Here is a 20,915-nt window from a genome sequence, read left to right as displayed (position 1 = left end):
CAGAGATTGTATTAAGACACTGCTATATTGATTTGTGCTCACTCTTCAATACACCATCCTTTCCTTAGGCCTTTGGGATAAGCCCATTGATATAGATACACTTAGATTCAGATATCTCTAACATGTATAATAATTGTTTGAGCAAAATTTACTTAATTGAATTTATTCTTGATTCCCCAACCCCAGGGTTCCTTTGTTTTCAAATAAATGGATTGGATAATTTATCTCATAGTTTCATAATATATTGGGGCATGACTGAATGAGGGTGAACGTAGTACAACTTTTTGGTCCTCAAATAGATTCTCACTTACCAAGACAACAATCAAGAGTAGACAGTGACATCTTTATGGGAATGCAGTTGTGTAGTCACACAGGGCCTTGAAATTAGAAAGGCTTTGTACTTTGTTTAATGCTCTGCTCTCACCATCTCGCAATTCTCAACAATTTTATCTTTAAACTTTAATTTTGAAAGTAAAGTACAACGGGACAATAAAGCAGAGAAAATGTATGCAATGTGTTTATCCCCTGTTCCTTGTCACTCCATTTGCATACAGCATTCAAGATGTCCCATGAGAACAGAATTCCAATGGACTCAAAATGTGTGGCTGTTCAGTGAGACTTGCATAAAAGTAAAAGGTAAACCTGTTAAGTTTACAAAAAGAATAAGAGTACTAGTAGCCCTAAGAGGCCACATTTTATTTGAACCAGAACTCACTTGAAATGTAGGACAAAGATAAAGACATTGTAAGAAACAAGAGTGACAGGGGAGCCCTATCATATTCTTCTTATGATGTTGCTTCCCTGTATTAGTCAACCATTTAGGCTGAAAATGATAACACAGAAGATAGAAAAATAAAATATAGAGCAACCCACATTCCCTTTAAATTTCTGTCTTACTTTATTCATCAGCAATCCAAAGATAGATGATACTGGTAGATGCACATATGTTAAATAGTAGAAGAAGGGAGATAGTTTTGTGAAATATTTCTACAGTTCTGATAAGTATGAAATACATATGAAGGTATGAGCCACAAAATGCAAATTATATAACTTCAGGGATTCCACATAACAGTTATTCTCTAATTATTGTAATAAAAATTGACATTGTACAATATTAAGCTGAAGGGTAAAATTCATGCCCATTGCTTAAATTTTTAATTTCTGTTTACTTAGGATGGCATCCAATGGCGAATAATAAACATGACCAGAGATTGAGAGTGAGACCACAAAAGGAAGAAAAACTTTTTAGTACATTTAACAAACCTTTTTTCCTGTTTTTCATACAAGGAAGCCTACATTTTTCATTTTGCACTAAACCTCACAAATGATGTACCTGGACTTAAGAATAGGATCAATTAACAAAGAAATTTGATGTAGGTAATGCAAGCCATTTCTTGGCATTCAGTTTCCTTTTCTAAATTTCCTTTTCCTCCTAAATCCACAGGGTATTTTGTTTTTCTGGATAATTGTGTTTCTCAGGAGATCTTATTTAAAGAAAACAGTTATTACTTAAATGTTTGTTTACCTTTCCTGTTGACATGCAGAGAAAGAAACACCACTGTATCTCTCCACATTTCTACTTTGTTTTGTTTTCTTCCCCTTGAACACCCCCAAGTACTTCACACTTAGATTTCATGGATGATGACGAGTCAGATGGCATTTCTCACCCAAGTTCCCTTGGGTATCCTAGCAGTTTAGATCACCTCCATTACAGACAAAGCTGCTAGAAACACATGCAAAACTCAGTTCCCCTCAGAGTTATTCTGAGAACCTTAATTCATTTGAGAAGTGGAGGATGGCAAAGAACTTCAGCCTACACTCCAATTTACAAAGCAGAGAAAAACACTGACTTTTCTGTGATGACAGATCAGAGGAGAAGGCAGTCAGAAACAGCCTTGGTATAGATGGTATAGATGGTCAGAAGGACAGCCTCACACATCGCAGGCAATACCATTTCCCTCTGGAGAGCAACAGTTTTCCTGAGGTGTGGTTAGAGGTGCAATGAGTGAAACACAACGTGTGGAATTGCAAGGGAGGGGATGGGAGTGTTGATATTGAACCAAATGATGAGACTAAGGAGGCCTACAAGGAGGAAACATATGGCTATGCATATGCATGGTGATTTGGATCAGGAGCACATGTGGCTAGATGACAGGATGGCAATGCTGGGGGAGAGCAGTCAGAATCAATCCTAAAAACCGCTTACTCTCTGCTGAGTGCTTCCCCATGGTGGGAAGACAGTTCTCAATTATATTAAAATAGATTTCTCCACTCACACAAGCTGGGGAATATCTGGATCTGAATATAAGTACAATTAAAAGGTGTCATGCTTTACATTCGTTTTTTTTTTTTTTTTTTGCATTGTAGAAACAGAGTTCTTTATAATTTTTTTTTAGACCTTGATATTTGCAATCTGTGTTTTTTTTTCACTGAACAATTCTTCACACATCTTTAAAAACAGATAATGATGATTATGATGATGATGATGTTATAGCATATAAATTTAATTTCTCTAGCTAGACATCATCTTATCAAAAATCTGCAGGAGCGTAAGAGTATTGTTTGAACCATAACCATCAAGAGATCATATTGCTTTCAATACAGCTCAGCACTATTTGTGCTATAGGTGAGAAACAAGGTCTTTAACATTTAATAAATGCCATCTTGATGCTACTTAGCCAATTAATTTTGTTATACATGGAACAGGGAAATATAGTGAGGTCTAACTGAATATCCTTTACAGAGGAAATAATTTGGCATCGACTGTAACTATAAGATAATTCAGTACCTGTGAAGGACTTGAAGTGATAAAACATGCTGTTGTGTACCTGATATGAGAAACATTTCCTTCTAGAGATTGCTTCACTGTAAATATAATTTAAAACATCATTCTCTATATCTCTAGAGTATACCTTCTAAATGCAGTGCATATTCAAAATTGACAACTACTTTTCTAGGCAATTTGCTTTTCAGAAAATTTACCAAATTTAAAGAACTAAAGGAAACTTGAGGTTTGAGAAATTTCGTCTTTATTCTATTTAAAAATTCAAATTATTTCTTGTTATTTCTTTTGTGCGAAATGATTTTGCATATGCTGTGCTGTAACTGTGAGCTCTGTGGGGCTATTTGGGGTATTATTGTTGAATATCTAGCCCCTATTATGCTGTTGTCTTTAAAATGAAATGAGCATCTTCCAATGTCAATTTATTTATTTTTATTTTTTTATTTAGATTTTGTGAGAGAGCATGAGTGGGGGAGGGGCAAAGGAAGAGGGACAAACAGACTCCCTGCTGAGCAGGGAGCCCTAAGCAGGGTTTGATCTCAGAACCTTGAGATCATGACCTGAGCCAAAGGCAGACCTTAACCAAGTGAGCCACCCAGATGCCCCTTTCAATGTTAATTAAAGAATACAGCATCCAACAAAATCTCAAACGTATAGAAAATGCCTAGTTAATTTTCATTTGAAAAAATATTTGTGGAACAGCATCATTTTTGCAAGGTGCTTTTTAAGGTTCCACAGATGCAGTTATGATAGAAACATTTCTTCTTTCATAGAGCTTACATTCTAGTGAGAGTACGTAGGCAATAAATATACAAGCAAATAAGTGAACAGATAATTTCAGATTAAAGTTTTGAAGAAAATAAAACAAGATAATCAAGAATAACTGTGGGAGGGATTCTTTAACTACAATGGTGGTAAAAATCATCTCAAGGACATCAGACTTTAGTTGGATCTCAACTAATGAGAAAGAAGCAGACATGTGGAATCTGTGGAGATGCACTTCACACAGAGAGTAGGAAGTACTAAGAACTTGAAATGTAAATGATCTTAAGAGTTTTGAGATTCAGAAGAAAGTTCAGGATGGATAGAGAATAATAAGCAAAGGAGTAGGAACATAAGGTAAACAGGAGATAACATAGCAAGAGTCAGATAACACAAGCGTATAGCAAGTGCTTCAACTTCCCCTTTGACATTTTCCTGTTTTGCTACGTTTTTTATCTATATTTGTTTGTCTTAGTTCCATCCTTTGGTTCCTTGACTACAAAACTTTATCTTACTCTCTAATGAAACCCAGAAATCAACTAGATTGCTCTATTATTTGAGATTTAAAAGAGTTCAGCTTAAAATACTCAACTATCAAGTACTGAGAAAACCAATAACTGCTGCAATCTCTTCAAAGATTTTTTAATGAGAATGAGGCAACCCACTGAATTAATTTAATTTGAAAATTAATTGTATTTAAAAACGCGAACATGCAGCAGGATGAAATCTTTTTTAAAAGAAAAGAAAATCCTCATATTCCCATGTGAAAAGATGAAAATAAAGCTTAAAACCAAAATTCAAATTTAATGTAGTGAATAAGCTAAGCCTGAATAAATAAAGCTATATATATAGTATATATATCTCCACAGAATAAATATCACACACTGATAGCAGTAGAGTTTCCCAAGTATTCAAGGAACAGATACGTAATCTCTATTTTACACAAAATGTTCAAGAGAAAAAAAAGTGAAAATTTCCAAACTTCCTTAATCAGTTTAGTATGTATGTCCTTACTTATAAAGCCCAAAATGACTGAAGTAAAAATATACACAGATCTTACTTATAAACACATACACAAAATCCTAATTAAAATGCTAAAAATTCAGGAATATACATTTTAAAATGTTCACACTATTACCCAAAACTTATTAATATAGTTAGCCATATTAAGAGATTAAAAAGGGTGGTAAAATTTAACAGTCATGAAAAGAAAAATTCTTAGCCAACTAGAAATAGACAAGTTTTCCTTAACCTGGTGAATTTAATCCTCAAAACACACTAAAAATATCAGGGTTAGCATTGCAGTAGAAATTCTAGCCATGCATCATACAAGAAACACAATGAATGGCTCAAAAATTAGTAAAAGAAAAAAATATAATTGTCTTTATCCATGGGTAGTTTAAATCTCAACATAGCAGGGTGCCTGGGTGTCTCAGCTGGTTAGCGTATGTCTTCAGCTCAGGTCATGATCTCAGGGTCCTGGGATTGAGCCCTGTGTAAGGCTCCCTGCTCAGCAGGGAGTCTGCTTCTCCCTCTCCCTCTGCATCCTCCTCCTGCTCATGCTCTGTCTCTCTCAAATAAATAATATCTTTTTAAAAAATTAAAAAAATAAATCTCAACATAGATTTGGAAAGTCTATGCAAACATCATTAAAAACAAAAAAGCAAGATCGTTTGTTGCAAAGAACAATATCAATATACAGGGGCGCCTGGGTGGCACAGCGGTTAAGTGTCTGCCTTCGGCTCAGGGCATGATCCCGGTGTTATGGGATATGAGCCTGCTTCTTCCTCTCCCACTCCCCCTGCTTGTGTTTCCTCTCTCGCTGGCTGTCTCTATCTCTGTCAAATAAATAAGTAAAATCTTAAAAAAAAAAAAAAAGAACAATATCAATATACAAAGAAACCAAAAGCTTCCCCATTTAATAACAGTAATGATTAACAAACATAATTAAACAAAAAACATCCTCAGCAATAATAAATGTCATAAACCATTTTGTTCCATGGAAACCTCTGGTTAGAATGTGTGATTGCTTTGAAGCTGTAGATCAGTTTTAAGACTTATGTCTGATATCAATTATTCCAAGAACAAGAGTATTCAAGAACATTATCTCTGCATATTTAATAATGAACTTAAGCCAATTGGCCTTGTCAGTTTACAATCTCCAGTCTGAAATTCTGGGAAAATTCTTCATATTGTTTCTTTGGTAATTTCTTTCTCTCTGTGTTCTTTTCCTGGGGCACCTATTATTCATATGTTGGATTTCCTTTTCTCTTCCCTTCTGTATCTTTTTAAAACTTTTTGCTTTAATTTTGAGAAAACTTTCTCAACTCTATTTTTTAACACTTGTATTATTTTTGTTTCACCCTCATGTATTTTTTTTTTAATTTTCAAGAGTCATTTTCTGTTCACTGAACTTTATCTTTATAGCATGTTTCACAGATGCAATATATTCTCCAATTTTTCTGAGGATATTAATGATAGAATTTTAGAAATTTTGTTCTTAGTATCTTTTTTCAAGTTGGTTTCTATGGTTTATTTTTGTCTGTTTCTTCCTTGTTATTAACTTTTCTCTCTTATATGAACGTCTTTGACTCTTGAATTGGCAACTTGAACTAGTTATTGTTTACAGCATAAGATGCATGTGTCGTTTGGTATTTTTTCTTGAGCTATTCAGACATCTTTAGAAGAGTCCTTCAATCTCTTCAGTTTTGAAGAAAGGATTTGGTTCCTAGTATTCTGGAGGTAAAATGGTGGGGGGAGAGGAGTATACAGATCTAGGGGTCTCTATTTTTACCCTTTAGCATACCTGCTGTTACTTAATCTTCCTTCTGCTCAGGAGGCACTCAACTGTGCCTGCCATCTTCAGTTGAAAGATGCTCTGAATACTCTTTTGAGATAGTAAATTCCTAGGTTTTTACTGGAGCAGAGGAAAAGCAGTCACCTCACAAAGCAGAAGAAGCATAAAGATCTAGAAATCCAACTGCTTATCAAAGAGCTCTAAAAACCTTGGTTTTTCCTGGGGTGGAGGAAAAACAGTCACCTCACAAAGCAGAAGAAGGGTAAGGATCTAGAAATCTAACTGCTTACCAAAGAGCTTTAACTAATCTTCCTTATTTTTGGCTTCTCTTTCCTCTTGGATTTAAAGGTACTTGATTGTTCCAGTTCCTATGACTTTTGTGTTTTCTCTGGCAAGAGGCTCATCCCAAGCTTTCTCTACTATTAGATTATAAATTTGCTCTGTTGGGTTAATTTGTTTATTACCCAACTTTCTGTTTTTTGCATTCCATACTTTTTTCTCTGCCCCAGATTGTATATTAATGCCTTAAAAGGATTATTATTAAAAAAAAAAAAAGAAGGATATCTAACAGTGATCTTATGAAAATGGCTCTCACATTATGGTAATGGATGAGAAAAGAATATACAAAGATGACAGTTCCCTTCAAGTTAAACAATAAATTAGATATAATTCCAATCAAGATATAAATGTGATTTTCATAGAAATTGATAACCTGGGTTTTAAAATCTAAATGTGGTAAAAGACCAAGACAATTTTGAGAAAAATGGGAAGTAGAATTCTCCTCTAAGATAGGAAGATACCATAAAGCTAAATAATTGGACAGTATTTATTTCTTGTAGAGATAGAAAAGTAGACACTTGGAACAGAGCTATAAGCCTAGATCTAGACCTATTTATAGATAGGAAATTTGTCTATGACAAATTTGGCATGATAAATCAGTGGGGGGAAAGAAAAAAATTATTTGCAAAATGGTTCTAGGAAAAAATGGCTAACCATAGTCCCTACTTTGCATTAAGTTTATATCACCTCAAATTTGAATTAAAGACTGCACATTATAACTTTTAAAAGAGAATATCTTTAAAAACGAGAGGCAGGCAACCATTTATGAAAAAACATTAAAAAAGCATAAACTTGAATGGGAAAAATTCTTAAAGACCAGAATAAAATTAAAAACTTTGCATTATAGAAGATATCATAAACAAAATTAAAGACAATTTATCTTTACAAGAGAAAGTATTTTCATAGCATGTGATCAAGAAAGGACTGATATCCATATTACACTAAACATAAAAAATATTCTTCAAATTAATATTAGAATATTAACAATACAAAAGTAAAAACCCAAAATAAAATGTAGGATGAGCTAATTCTGGGAAGTGGAAGCCTGAATGGCCAATAAATACAAGAAAAAATAATAAACATCAGTTATAGTAAAAAAATAGCAGTTGGATTATAAAAATTTAAGTAGGAAAAATGTTAAATCATGAGAAACAAAAGCAAAGTGTAATATGATCCATACAATTTAAGATCATTTATGGAAGGAAGTTCAGAAAAGAATACTACATATTTTTATGGGTACATATATATCTTGCAAATTTATGAATATTGGCATAAAAATCCACACTACTTCAAGATAGTGATTATTTTTTCTCTGGAGAAAGTGCAGCATAGTATATAAGGAGATCTTGACTTTATTACTAAATTTTTTTTCTTTAAAAAATTAGCATCTAAAGCAAATTTGGCCTTAAAATGTTCACAGAGCTAATAGGTAAAAATGATAATAACTGAACTCATTTTTTCTAATACAAGTCCCTTGCTCTTTCCATTCAGCCATAGTCCTATCATTTGAAGAAATTCATGAAGTCAGAAGTAATAAGGAGTTTCCAGAGGCAAATATAGCAAATCCCTTAATGCTTTCATCCACTGTGCACAGGATATTAAAATATCAACTCAGTTCAGAAAATAAAATTGAGCAAAACCATTTGTTGTATTATATGTGAAAAAATACATTTATTAACTGAATGTCTTTCATTGATTTCTTCTGTGTTGTATAGATTCTATTTAAAACAGAGAATAATGAAAAATAAATAAATAAAGCAGAATAAAGAGTCTCACACTCTTGTGATTTATTCCATATAGCTCTCTAAAGTCTCTTTATCAGATTTTAAATGGCCATTATCCCTATATGTCTGTGTATGTGTTTATGAATCAAGCAGCAAAGATCAAAGGGTGGACATCATTATCATGAGGGGTGCAATTCTAAGAAAAGATAAAGAAATTCAGCAAAGCTCTTCATTTTATAGAAACTGTTCTCCAAGAGTCAGTTTCTCCAAGAGTTTTTCAGTGAATTGCATAAATAAGTCCTTGGAATCCTAAAGCCTTAAGACTCTGTCCAAGGGGATAATTTATGTTTCATTTTAAAAAATCCATAATACCGGGCGCCTGGGTAGCGCAGTCGTTAAAGCGTCTGCCTTCGGCTCAAGGCGTGGTCCCGGCGTGCCGGGATCGAGTCCCACATCGGGCTCCTCCGCTATGAGCCTGCTTCTTCCTCTCCCACTCCCCCTGCTGTGTTCCCTCTCTTGCTGGCTGTCTCTCTGTCACATAAATAAATAAAATCTTAAAAAAAAAAAATCCATAATACCTGGCTACATTATCCATTTAATTCATTTCATTTCTTTCATTATTCATTTAAATGATTAAAATTACTAAAATGTATATGTTTGGGCATTCTCTTCAACAGGCTGGAGAAAAGGACTTGGTTGCCTCATCTCAAATGAGATCTAAATATCTGCCTAAGAAGGAAGAGCAAAACTGCTCACATATAGCCAATGAGACACAGAGTTTAGCTTGCTCTTATAAAATTACAAAATACCATGCTGTTGTCAATTCCATAATAAATTGTTATCAGCTATCTTTAAGGCATTAATTTATTCCAAATTGTATTTCCTTATAAATTTAATGACCTCACGACTATAGAATGTCCTTCTTGGCATACTGAGGAATAATCTATCCATCAATCTTCATTCTTTGAAGTTACCAAATATTTATTTCTTAATTGGCATAAGTTTTAGGTCATATTTAATATCATATCACTCACAAAAGATGGTGAAATATGCAACAATATCCAATACTCCTGGTAGTGCCAGCATAACACTATGACAAAAAGAGAATCAGAAAGCTTCTGAAATGTAAATGTTTAGTGTTTAATAATAAAATAAGGTAGCATTAACCCTAAGTGATGAGAAGGAGGTACAATTACTTTTTATCCCTGCAAACAATGAAAATAAATAGGAAGATTTAAATCGTACTCAAGTATACAAGTCCATGAGCTCTGAGTATGTTGTCTCACATTCCACTTGTAAAATAAATGAATGAGTAATTAACACAATGGAGTACAGCAAAGAGATATATCATATTTGTAAAACTAAAGATTTCCTAACTTTCAGGATTAGTTGATTGATTCTTTCATTCATTAAATGGGTGCTGAGTATCAACTAGTTTCCTGGTTTTTTAATAGCAGGATTTAAAATGAGGGACAAAACAGAGAGACATAAACAAATGTCTCATAAACATATGTCATAACAAGACATATCTCTTGTTACATAGTTTAATAGGAGAAAAATAATTTAAATTATGACAAGAATTAAGAGATCTACAGACTGACTTAAGCACATACCCATCACCTAATCTAGTTTGGATTAAAGAAAGACCTCTATGCCTCTATGTAGAAATGACATTAACAAGCTTTCTCCAAACAATAGAGTAATGGACCAGATTAAATGTTTAATGTTCCTACTTCAGCTATAGTTCCCAGAAATGTAATTCCTCATATATTTAAATTGCCAACTGAAAAACTTAACTCATGAAGTTAAATTTCATTCACTCTGAAAATTTCAAAATTCTCCTCCAACTTTTCTGCCTCTATCTTGTCATCTGTAAAATGAGGAAAGTAACACACAACAAGACACTTTCAAGGCATGCTTTAAGAAGTACTGGTATGCATAAATACTGAAAATACTATTCCTTTTGCAAAGAATTCATTCTGAATATACACCCAACACAAGTGACAGGATTTATTTTAATAAGTGTTTTACTTAGTCAATATATCCACATTATTGTTTCAACACATAATCATTATAATATTAGTAAAGTTTTCACCTTCTTTATTTTTTGATATTAAATATTCAAAATCCAGTGTGTATTATACTTTACAGCATATCTCAGCCTGGACCAACCACTTTCAAGTGCTCAAAAGCCACAAATTGCTATTGTTTTGGACAGTAGGATTCTGCAATAAGCCAAGCACTGTAGTATATACCAGAAAACAATAATGAAAGAAACACAACTCAAAAGATACATAAGGTATTGACCTTAGAATAGAAAGTCTTCTACCTAGATCCACAATACCCCTCCCCAGATGCAACCATTGCTAAGAGTGTCTTGTGTTTTGTCCCCCAAGTTTGTGCCTACGGGATCATAAGTTTCATATGACTACAACTACATATACGCACACATATAAAAAACTACATGTATATATAATATATATGCATATAGAATTTAAGCCAATATAGCTTATAGGATATATATTTATACATTATATTATATACTCATAAATTTTATGTATATGGGATGCCTGGGTGGCTCAGTCAGTTAAGCATCTGCTTCAGCTCAGGTCATGATCCCAGGGTCCTGGGATCGAGTCCTGCATCTAGCTCCTTGCTCAGCAGGGAACCTGCTTCTCCCTCTGCCGCTGCCCCTGCTTCTGCCCCCCCTCTCTCTCACAAATAAATAAAATCTTTAAAAAAAATTACACATATACATGTATAATTAATCATATATGCTGGTGACTATTTCAAATAGAAATATATGCTTCCTTTTCTCAATATAAGTAACACTGTGGTAAACATGCTTATCAAACATCTTTGAGTCTGCATAAGAATATTTCTATCTATAGATATAGTGGAAATGGAATTGCTTAAAGGGTATGTGCATTGATTTAATATTGCCAACTTGTCTTTTAAAAAAAGTTATGAAACAACACATGGTGGTTTAAGTAAGTACTCATACAGAGGATGTGGATGAGTGATCATTTCTCTCCTTGCCTCTCATCTTTAGTCTCCAAACCCCAACTCCAACCAGTACCCTCTTCTGAAATGATTCCTGTTATCAGTTTAAAGCATCTCCTTCCAGGACCTTTCCATGTATTATATATGTATTACATACTTCCCCAAGCTTATTTGTTAATTCTTTGGAAATATGAGAATGTTATTAATGAAAATATTACTTTGCCCACATGATTTTATACCTAGTATAAGCCTGTTTATATATATATTTATATAAATATACATATTTATATATTTTTATAGAGAGAAAGAGATTTACATGTATAATTATATACAGAAGTATACACACACATGTATATATGTGATTTAGGTCAAACTTGGGAAGTCTATAATAGGAAACAAGATTTGTTGGTAAATCTTTAGTCTTAAATTTGTTTTTGTAATGTACAGGATAAATTTTTTGACATAGACTCTGCCTTGAGAAAAATCATATCTGAAAGTAATCTGAGCTTGGTCCTTGTTAAGGAAATATCACATTTCTGTAATTATCACATATTTGTGAAACTGAAGTCCATACATTCTCTTTCTCAGAGGAATTTCAAATAAACAAATAGCATAACTGAGAATAGACAGTAAATATTACTCCATTAATTAATTTACCACTAGTCTTAATATTCTTTGCCAATATTAGCTCAAGCACTGGGGTTTAATCATTATCATCTTTCCTGTTATTACTGTAGGTTGTGTAATTTGATATGCTGAGGTTTGTATGCAAGAGGATTACTGAGGAGAGTCCTAGGAATGAAATTCACGTGGTTACCACTTTTAGTGCTCATTTCTTCACATACATTCATATTTCTATCTGGTTTAATTTTCCTTCTGAAGAATTTCCTTTAACATTTCCTATAGTATAGCTCTTCTGGCAATGAAGTCTTTCACCTTTGCCTAAAAAAGTTTTTATTTTATTTTCACATGTGAAAAATATTTTTATTGGATACAAAATTCATGTTTATTTTTTTAAACATTTTATTTATTTGACACAGAGAGGGAGCGAGAGACAGGAGACAGGTAGGCAGAGTGGCAGGCAGAGGGAGAGGGAAAAGCAGGCTCCCTGCTGAGCAGAGATTCCCAATGTGAGGCTTGATCCCAGGACCCCAAGATCATGACCTGAGCCCAAGGCAGATGCTTAACCAACTGAGCCACCCAGGAACCCCCAAAATTTGTTTAACAGCTTTTGTTCCTCAGTATTTTCAAGATTGTGTTCCACTGTCTTGATTGTAATGTTTTTGATAAGAAATCTTCCATCATACTTACTTTTTTATCTTTTGTACTTATTTTTTGTTTTAAGGTTTTTCTTTTGGTCACTGATTTTGAGCAATTTAGTATAATTTACCTTGCTATAGTTTTCTTCATGTTTCTTGTGCCTGGGAATTATTGAGCTTCCTTAAACTGTAGGTATATAATTTTCACCAAATTTTGGAAACTTTTCCAGACCAATTTTTCCAAATATTTTCCTTTCCCCAGCTCCCATTCCTTTAAGGACTCCAAATATACATTAGTTCATTTGAAGTCCCACAAGCTCAGTAATACTCTCTTCATTTTTTTTAAGTTTTTATTTAAATTCCAGTTAGTTAACATGGAGTGTAATAAGAATTTCAGATATACAATATAGTGATTCAACACGTCCATACAATATACTCTCTTCATTTTTTAAAAATTATTTTTCTGTGTTTTCCTTGGGACAGTTCCTATTATGTCTTCAAATTCATCTCTTCTTCTACCCTGTCTAATGTGCTGTTAGTCATACCTACTCATACATCATATAGACATGTCACCAAGTTTGACTTGAGTCTTTTTTATATTGTCTACAGCTTGATTTAACTTCTTAAACATATTTAATATATCTATAATATTTTTTAAAGCCCTAATCTGCAAATTCTAACATTTATCTCAGACCTGGGATGGTTTCAACTGATTTATTTTTCTCAATAAGAATATTTTTTTACTTATCTAGTAATCTTTGATTGAATGCCAGACATTACAAATTTTACTTTAATGGATACTGAGTATTATTGTATTCCTATAAATATTCAATTTTGTCCTGTGATTCAATTAAGTTACTTGAAAATAGTCTTACTTTAATTATTGTTAGTTGCTTTTGGACCAACGGGCAATCTACAAACAATTATTTCCCATTGCTGAGGCAAGATCTTCTTAAATACTCCCCAATTCCCTGTAAATCATGAGATTTTTCGATCCTCCTGATGCAAACAAGCATTATTCCTGGTCTTGTGACAATGTGAGACATTGTTATCCCTAATCCTTCTGGAAAATTGTTTCCATAGTCCTGAGGAATTTTCTCACATATATGTGCAGCTGAATACTTAAGGGAGGCACTTTCAGATCTGAGGAGTGTTCTTTCCATGCACTCTTTCTGATAATCTGTCCTGTACTCTAATTGCCTTTGATTGTCTGGACTCTCAGCTCTGTCTCCTTAACTCAGGACTCCCCTGGGCCCCGCATAACTTTCTCCTCCATGTACTATTGCCTAGATACGCTCTCAAATTAGTAATCAGGAAATTTGTTTGCCTCGTGTTTTTTATTTTCCATCTCTCAGGTTTAGCCATCCTTCATTCTTTTATCCAGCATTTAAAAATGACTATTTCATTATTTTGTCTTTTTTTTTTTTTTATTCCTTGGACAATTATAATTTGAATTGGGAGATCTCAATGGCTTTTCTTCCACCAAACTTTTTTGGTTGAAAATTTCAAATGGGGGTCACCTGGGTGGCTCAGTCAGTTAAGCGGCTGCCTTCAGCTCAGGTCATGATCCCAGGGTCCTGGGATGGAGTTCTGCATTGGGCTCCTTTCTTGGTGGGGAGCCTGCTTCTCCCTCTGCCTGCCACTCCCCCTGCTTGTGTTCTCTCTCTCTGTGACAAATAAATAAATAAAATCTTAAAAAAAAAAAAAAGAAAAGTTCAAATGTGTTTGGAGAAATGAACTCTTTTATTCATATGTATTCTATAGGTAGGAAATAGAACAAAGCAACTTAAAATAGGTTCTGGATTTGTGAAGATATTTGTAAACATACAGTGTTGATAGTAGGACCTGAGAAGTGTAAGTTTACTATAGAAATTAATTATACAAATCATTTGTAGATGAAAATATTTGAGATTTGACTTTATAATTGATTTAGTACAATCATGACAAGCATGTGGACCTTCAGTCAAAACCTGGCTAGATTTTATTGCAAGTGTTCTCTCATGAGTATTAGATATTTAGTTGAATATTTTTTAACATTCATCAGGCTACCAGGTTTTGCTGATTTTAATCAGTTTCTGTAAATAACCCAGTGAAGTCAGTAGTAATCAATGTAAAACAAAACAGCCATCAGGAAAATAAGGAAAGAAGTAAGACAATTCTTTTGTGGCAACGAACCCTTATTTTGACTAAATTTTCAGATTTCCTACAATCTTTACAATGGTGCCACTAACTGATGGGGTTGCCATTTAATTTCTATTAAAAAAAAAAAAAACCTGTCCTTTTCAGATCTTCATATTTTTTCTAACCAATTTCAGATCCAACGTTCTATACTATTATGAAACAATTTCTCTACTCAAAATCCTATAAAATCTCAAAGTGAGCAAGAGCCCGTGATGGTCCATTCCAAATTCTCTTTGGTAAAGTTGCTCTAAATCATCAGGGTGACTTGAAACAAAAGGGACAAAAGTAATTTCCTGATTCCTGTAACCTTCCCCCTGCCCTCTCCTCCTCAGCAACACTCACATAATTTGTACTACAGTCCCAGAAAACAAACAAACAAACAAGCAATCCATTGATTAGTATTGGTGCTGGCAATGTATACTGGTAAAAGAGAATAAAAAATTAGCACCGGGGTGCCTGAGTGGTTCAGTTGGTTAAGTGTCTGCCTTTGGCTCAGGTCATGATCCCAGGATCCTGGGATGGAGCCTGATGCTGGGCTCCCTGCTCAGCAGAGAGTCTGCTTCTCCCTCAGCCTGCTGCTCTCTCTCTCTCTCTCCCTCTCTCAAATAAATAAATAAAATCTTTTAAAAAGAGAGAAGCAAGATTTACTGCATGTCTATTATGTGCCAGACTTGTGTTTTGTTTTTGTTTTTTTAGTAACTTGATTTTTTCTACCCCTCTACAATACTACTCTTCATTACTTCCATTTTGGTGATATCCTTTTTCTTTTTTACAGGAGAGATATAGGTGGCTCAGGTATCTTGACCCATTGTCCATGGGGTCCTAAGAGGTCAGGATTCATATAAGTTTGATTTTAATAACAGTAAAACATATTGAACATTATCTCAGTTAATCCTCATAATTCCGTGCTGCATATGTTATTTTTCAGTATATATTATTATTCACATGTCACTTATTAAAAAAAACCTGAAACTTAGAGAAATTGCCTCAGGTTTCTCAATAAAGAGCAAAAGTCTATCCTAAAGCTGCACACTTATAACTATTTACAGCCTGTCACTCCATATCTGTTAAAGTTTAAAGCAATGCATCTTTTTCACACTAAGCTTAGATGTAGGGTACCCATTAAGATACACATATTCTTAACTATGGAGAACAAACTGATGGGTTTGGGGGGGGTTCGGGGGGATGTATTATGCTTAATTTGGTTCTATGTGACAAGCCTGGGACATTGGGGAGTTGTTTTTTGTTTTGGGGTTTTTTGTTTGTTTTTTGTTTTTTTTTTTTAAATCATTTAGGACTTCTAGAAGCTTAGAGTATCTTAATTTGGCCCTGATCTAGAAGTAAAATAGACTCACTTTTAAAGGCATTATTTAGGGATTCTTAGATCCCAGGCACTAAGAGTAGCAGTGGGAAACCTGTATTCAGGTCACTGTTTTCCTAAATTCACAACATAGATACCCACACCAATGTAAGAATCAGAGTAATCATTTTCTTTACACTGTTTCTTCTTAGCTTTACATTTTCCACCCCTCATTCTAAAATGGACTTGAATATACAAAAAAATTCATTTCTGAAAAACTAACAGTCAACTGATACTGTCATCCTCCCCTTAGAAGGAGGGCAGCTTGCCAATTTTATTTTCAATACATTGCTAGTTTTGATAACTTTCTTTTCTCTCTTTCTCTTTGCCAAGAGAGAAAAGGAGGTGATAAAAGAAGGGATCACCAGACCAATCACTACGGACATGTTTTTATCCTAAAATGTTCTCTATAACCCGCTGACCTTTAAGTTTATATCAAGAAACATGATGCCTAAGGAAGAAGCATGCTTTCTGCATCATGGCTTAAATTCTTCTACAATAATAATAATTTGATATAATCCTACTACAATATTTTATCCCCTATTTGGCTTGACAAAGAAATTCTAATAAGTGTCTACCCACCAATCATTTGAGCAATGAAAATCAGAGACTTTGGGGAGGGACTTCACATGAAAAGAATAAGGATGTACATAGTAGCTTCAACACTCTTCTGTCATTTCCTCTTTTTTTTTTTAATTAAGAATGTTTTACATTGATTATAGTTCTTCTGGTCAGTCAGTAAAATTAGCCTAAGGACAGATTGCTTTTGGAAGGAGCAAGGTAAGCAGAGGAATAATAGAAAAACTGGCAAAGGGTAATTCTGAAAATATGAGCAATGGACTAGCAATGAGACAGAAGGGGGAGTGTGGGGGAGCTGGTGGGCAGGAATCTTGGCCGGGGATGGGATAGAACATGAATCATGCCTAAGCTTGACAAAACTGACTACAAATAAATAATTGTCTCTTGAGCATAAGAAAAATCAAATGACAAAGAAAATTACTTTTTTGATACCACAAATCAAAAAGCCCCCCAAATTTAAATACCAATAACAACAACAAATCATATTTTCTTAGGCTCCTCCCCCAAAAGTGCACCATGCTCATATGAATATGTAGAAATTTAGCTTCATATTATTCTAGTGGATGCTATAGGCATATTTTAATTTTGCAGTTGAGAAAATGGGAGGGGCCATAGAATCACTAAAATTATAATAATGATCTCTACTATTAGGACAGCAATGGCTTGTATATTCAGTGTAAAGCGCAGTGTTAAATTCTTAATAATCATGATCTCATTTAATGTTTCAAGTAACTCCCTTGAGTTGATATTATTCATTCTCTCATAGAAAAGATGTTCAAAGCAGTCACAAACTTTTTTAAGAGGAGAAGCTGGATTTGAACCTTGATGTCTAATATTCTGAAAACTTATTGTTAACCACTAGGAAGAAGTAAACCCATTGATGCCCTATGTGATGGTATATACTTTCTTTTGGTCATAGGTGGACCGACCCACAGAATACTGATGTTAAGTCTGGGGATATGTATCCAAGAAATAGAGCACCCCATATTTTACCAAAGCGGCTGCAACATGTGGTGATGACCACATTGTGGAGAACAGGCTGTCACTCCCTTCATCAGCACAATGTGTCAGGAAAGATGAGTGGGGGCCGGCACAAGTGGTGGATGAAATGGAAGGTGGTGAGTCATGCTCTCATCTCGACATCTAAAAATAATCGCAGCATATTAAAAGAACACATTTCCTTCTATAAAAATGAATAATTTTTTACCTATATGTCTGTAATTTTCCATTTCCAAACAGTATTCCATTGGCACTAAGATGTATCCCTCAAAAATATTAACTATCAACCTGAGAAGCCAGGGAGCCAATTTAAATTGTGGCACCTACACAGGCCATTGATAATGCAGGCTGAGTAATCAGCTGGTTGCCAGGGATGTCCTTTGAAATAACTTTAAGAGAAATGGGCTAGTTCAGAGGGCTCCTAGACACAGTATCTTTTGCCCACAAACTCACTCACCTGAGGCCTTTAGGAGGTAAAATAATTTTGCCCAGCTCCATCAAAATCCACATCTAGGCCCTCACATTCATATGAAAGAGAAGCAGACAGATTTCCCCATTTCTTGTAATCACAGCCATAAATCTGCCATTACTGAGGAAGATCAAACCCTGGGTGGATGTTGAAGGGGCACCAAAGGGACAAAAGAATATGCCTGGAAATATAAAAATACATCTAAGATCTGCATAGTGAATCACTGGTTATTTTTAAAACTGAAACTGAATTGATCTGAAACTTAGTTAAATATGCACTACAGACACAAAAGTGATCTTGAATTTTTTGCTGACATCTGTGGAATTGGACAGAAAGAAAAAAACAATATGATGTACCCAGTTTTTCTTCCATACGCCATGATTAGTGACCAAAACTGCACTGGTATTCTGACCAGCTAAAGCTTCAAGAAGCATAATTTTACCCCTGACACATCACCCATTGGTAACTTTGTCAGGATAGCTGGTTGGGAAATGCTCAATCAATAAAAATGAAGGTATTTGAAGATGTGGAAAATGTCAGAACCTCGGGGAATAGATAGCAGGATGAAGATGTTTGTTAATTAAGTTTACAAAGGCAGTAAAATTAATGAAGCCGATATCTCATATGTCTTTCGTTACTAAAGAAACAGGTGTTTCCCCATTCTAACTCAATCTATACATGTCCCACCCCCCGCAATAGCTATCACGTTCTGTGACTATTTGCTTCATCTGTAAACTTCAATCAGTCTAAGAAGAATCCACCAAAAAGGTTACCAATAATTCACACCAGGGAGAGTGATGGGTAAAATATGGGAATGTAGTTATAGGACCTCCTCAAACCAAAATTGCAGCAAAAAAGGACTCATCACCTATTTAATTTTCTGTCCCAGGGGTAAATAATGATCATTTCTGTTACAGAGCATTGCATTTATTTGGAGATTTGGTTTTTATAGACTTTTATTCTGAGTTATCAAATTTCCATTTTGCTTTGGGAAAGTACACAGAAAAGTATAAGAGGGTTATAATCTAATTGCTAAAATGCAATTACTAGAACATGCTTTTTTTTTTTCCAGACAAGAAGACTTGAAAAAGAATAGCATACTCAAGAACACATCACCAGTGAGTGGCTCAAACCCAAGCAGGCATTTAAACACAAGCAGACCAGTTGTAATCACCCAAGTCATACTGTCATTATCTACATATATGTCCAAATCATGGAAACTGTAGTACCTCCATGCTGTACCTTACTTAGATCTCTTCAGGAGTATTGTGTCCATTTCAAGACATTATTCATTATTTCAACACTGACTAATGTTGAACACCCTCAGAAAGGAGACTACAGTGGTGAAAGACTGAAAGCCATTTCTTACTACTAATTATAGCCATACTAACATAAGAAGCTATTTTAAGAGCTATCCAAAGTAAAAGATGTGAGAATACTTTTTAAAAATATGGTATAACTCATCATCACCAATATAACTTAATATTTTATTTGTGAGTCTTATATATCTATCTTAATTTTAGTATTTAAGATGAGATTGTAATTATAGGACATATATTGGTTAGTTTCAGTTCTTCAGGAACAAATTCAAGTCATTACTTTGAGTATTCAAATTTTATGACTCAATTCCATTTTGGTCTAAAACCTCATTTTCTTTCTTCTTTCCCAAGATCCTCTCCTCTCATTCCAAGGCTCAGAACTGGTCTCAGAGTTTTCATGGAGAAAAGTGGGAACACTAACCTATTTTCTAAAGGAACTCATATTTAGTTTGGTGTTACTGTCACATGGTGACACATGTTGGTATCACAAGGTGACACTGTGCAATGGTGACATCATGAAAACTAGATCTCTAGCCACTATATACAGGGTTTTGTTGTTGTTGCTTGTTTTACCTAAAAGGATGGCAGTGATTCAAGTAGATACTTCCAATGAAATCTGTCCTTCCAGTACTTCCAAGCAGCCACTGCCCACTATTAGAAATGAAGTGGGTATCTAAGGCATCCAATGAAAACTGGCATTGCTATAGGCATCTCAAAAATCTATTAATCCCTCATTCCTTCCTCCAAACTCTAAACCTAAGTGTTTTCCAGTCTAGTAACTTGCACTTGCATTCACCTAATTATTCAGACCCCAAATCTGGAAGCCTTCTTTGGCTTCTCTCTTTCCCTCATACCTCATATATCCAACCTTTCTAAAACCTTGTTGGCTCAAGCTTCCAAATATTCAACTACTTCTCATTCCCTCCCCTATTCCACTCTATTCAAGCATTCTTCATTTTTGCCTAGATTTCTGCAATAGCCTACTATTCCCTGCTTCTTTTCCTAATCAGTTTGTAGTATATTCTCCCTTATTGCTGCCAGAGTAATGTTTATCATATTGTATATCAGGTCATTGCATTATTCTGCTCAAAATCCTCAAGAGGCTTTTTAGTACACTGGAAATAATAGCTATCATAGTTATCATGACCTAAAGAAACCCAAAAGCCAACATCAGTGATAGCCTGGGCCTTACTCTCTTCCTACTCTGCCCTGATTACAAGTGAGCTGATCCCTGCAAGTTGCTCTTCACAGGTCCTTTGTCAACTCACTTTCAGATCAATTCAGTAATGGAGGGCATTGCCAGGAATTTTGAGGGCTTGAAAGGGAGAGGCCAGGATATTTC

General features: G+C 34.5%; 1 protein-coding gene across 2 annotated transcripts in view; it reads right to left on the bottom strand.

The window, feature by feature from the left end:
- The window catches only part of LOC148107847 (uncharacterized), a 638,616-nt gene that overhangs the window by 114,166 nt on the left and 503,535 nt on the right, over positions 1 to 20,915 (bottom strand). The gene's annotated exons all lie outside the window — the stretch shown is intronic.

This window comes from Ursus americanus, chromosome 24 (assembly GCF_024610735.1).
Source record: "Ursus americanus isolate L20-20 chromosome 24, mUrsAme1.1.p, whole genome shotgun sequence".
Taxonomy (NCBI): Eukaryota; Metazoa; Chordata; class Mammalia; order Carnivora; family Ursidae; genus Ursus; species Ursus americanus.
The sequence above is the reverse complement of the archived record's forward strand: the minus strand, read 5'-3'. Positions and strand labels throughout refer to the sequence as shown.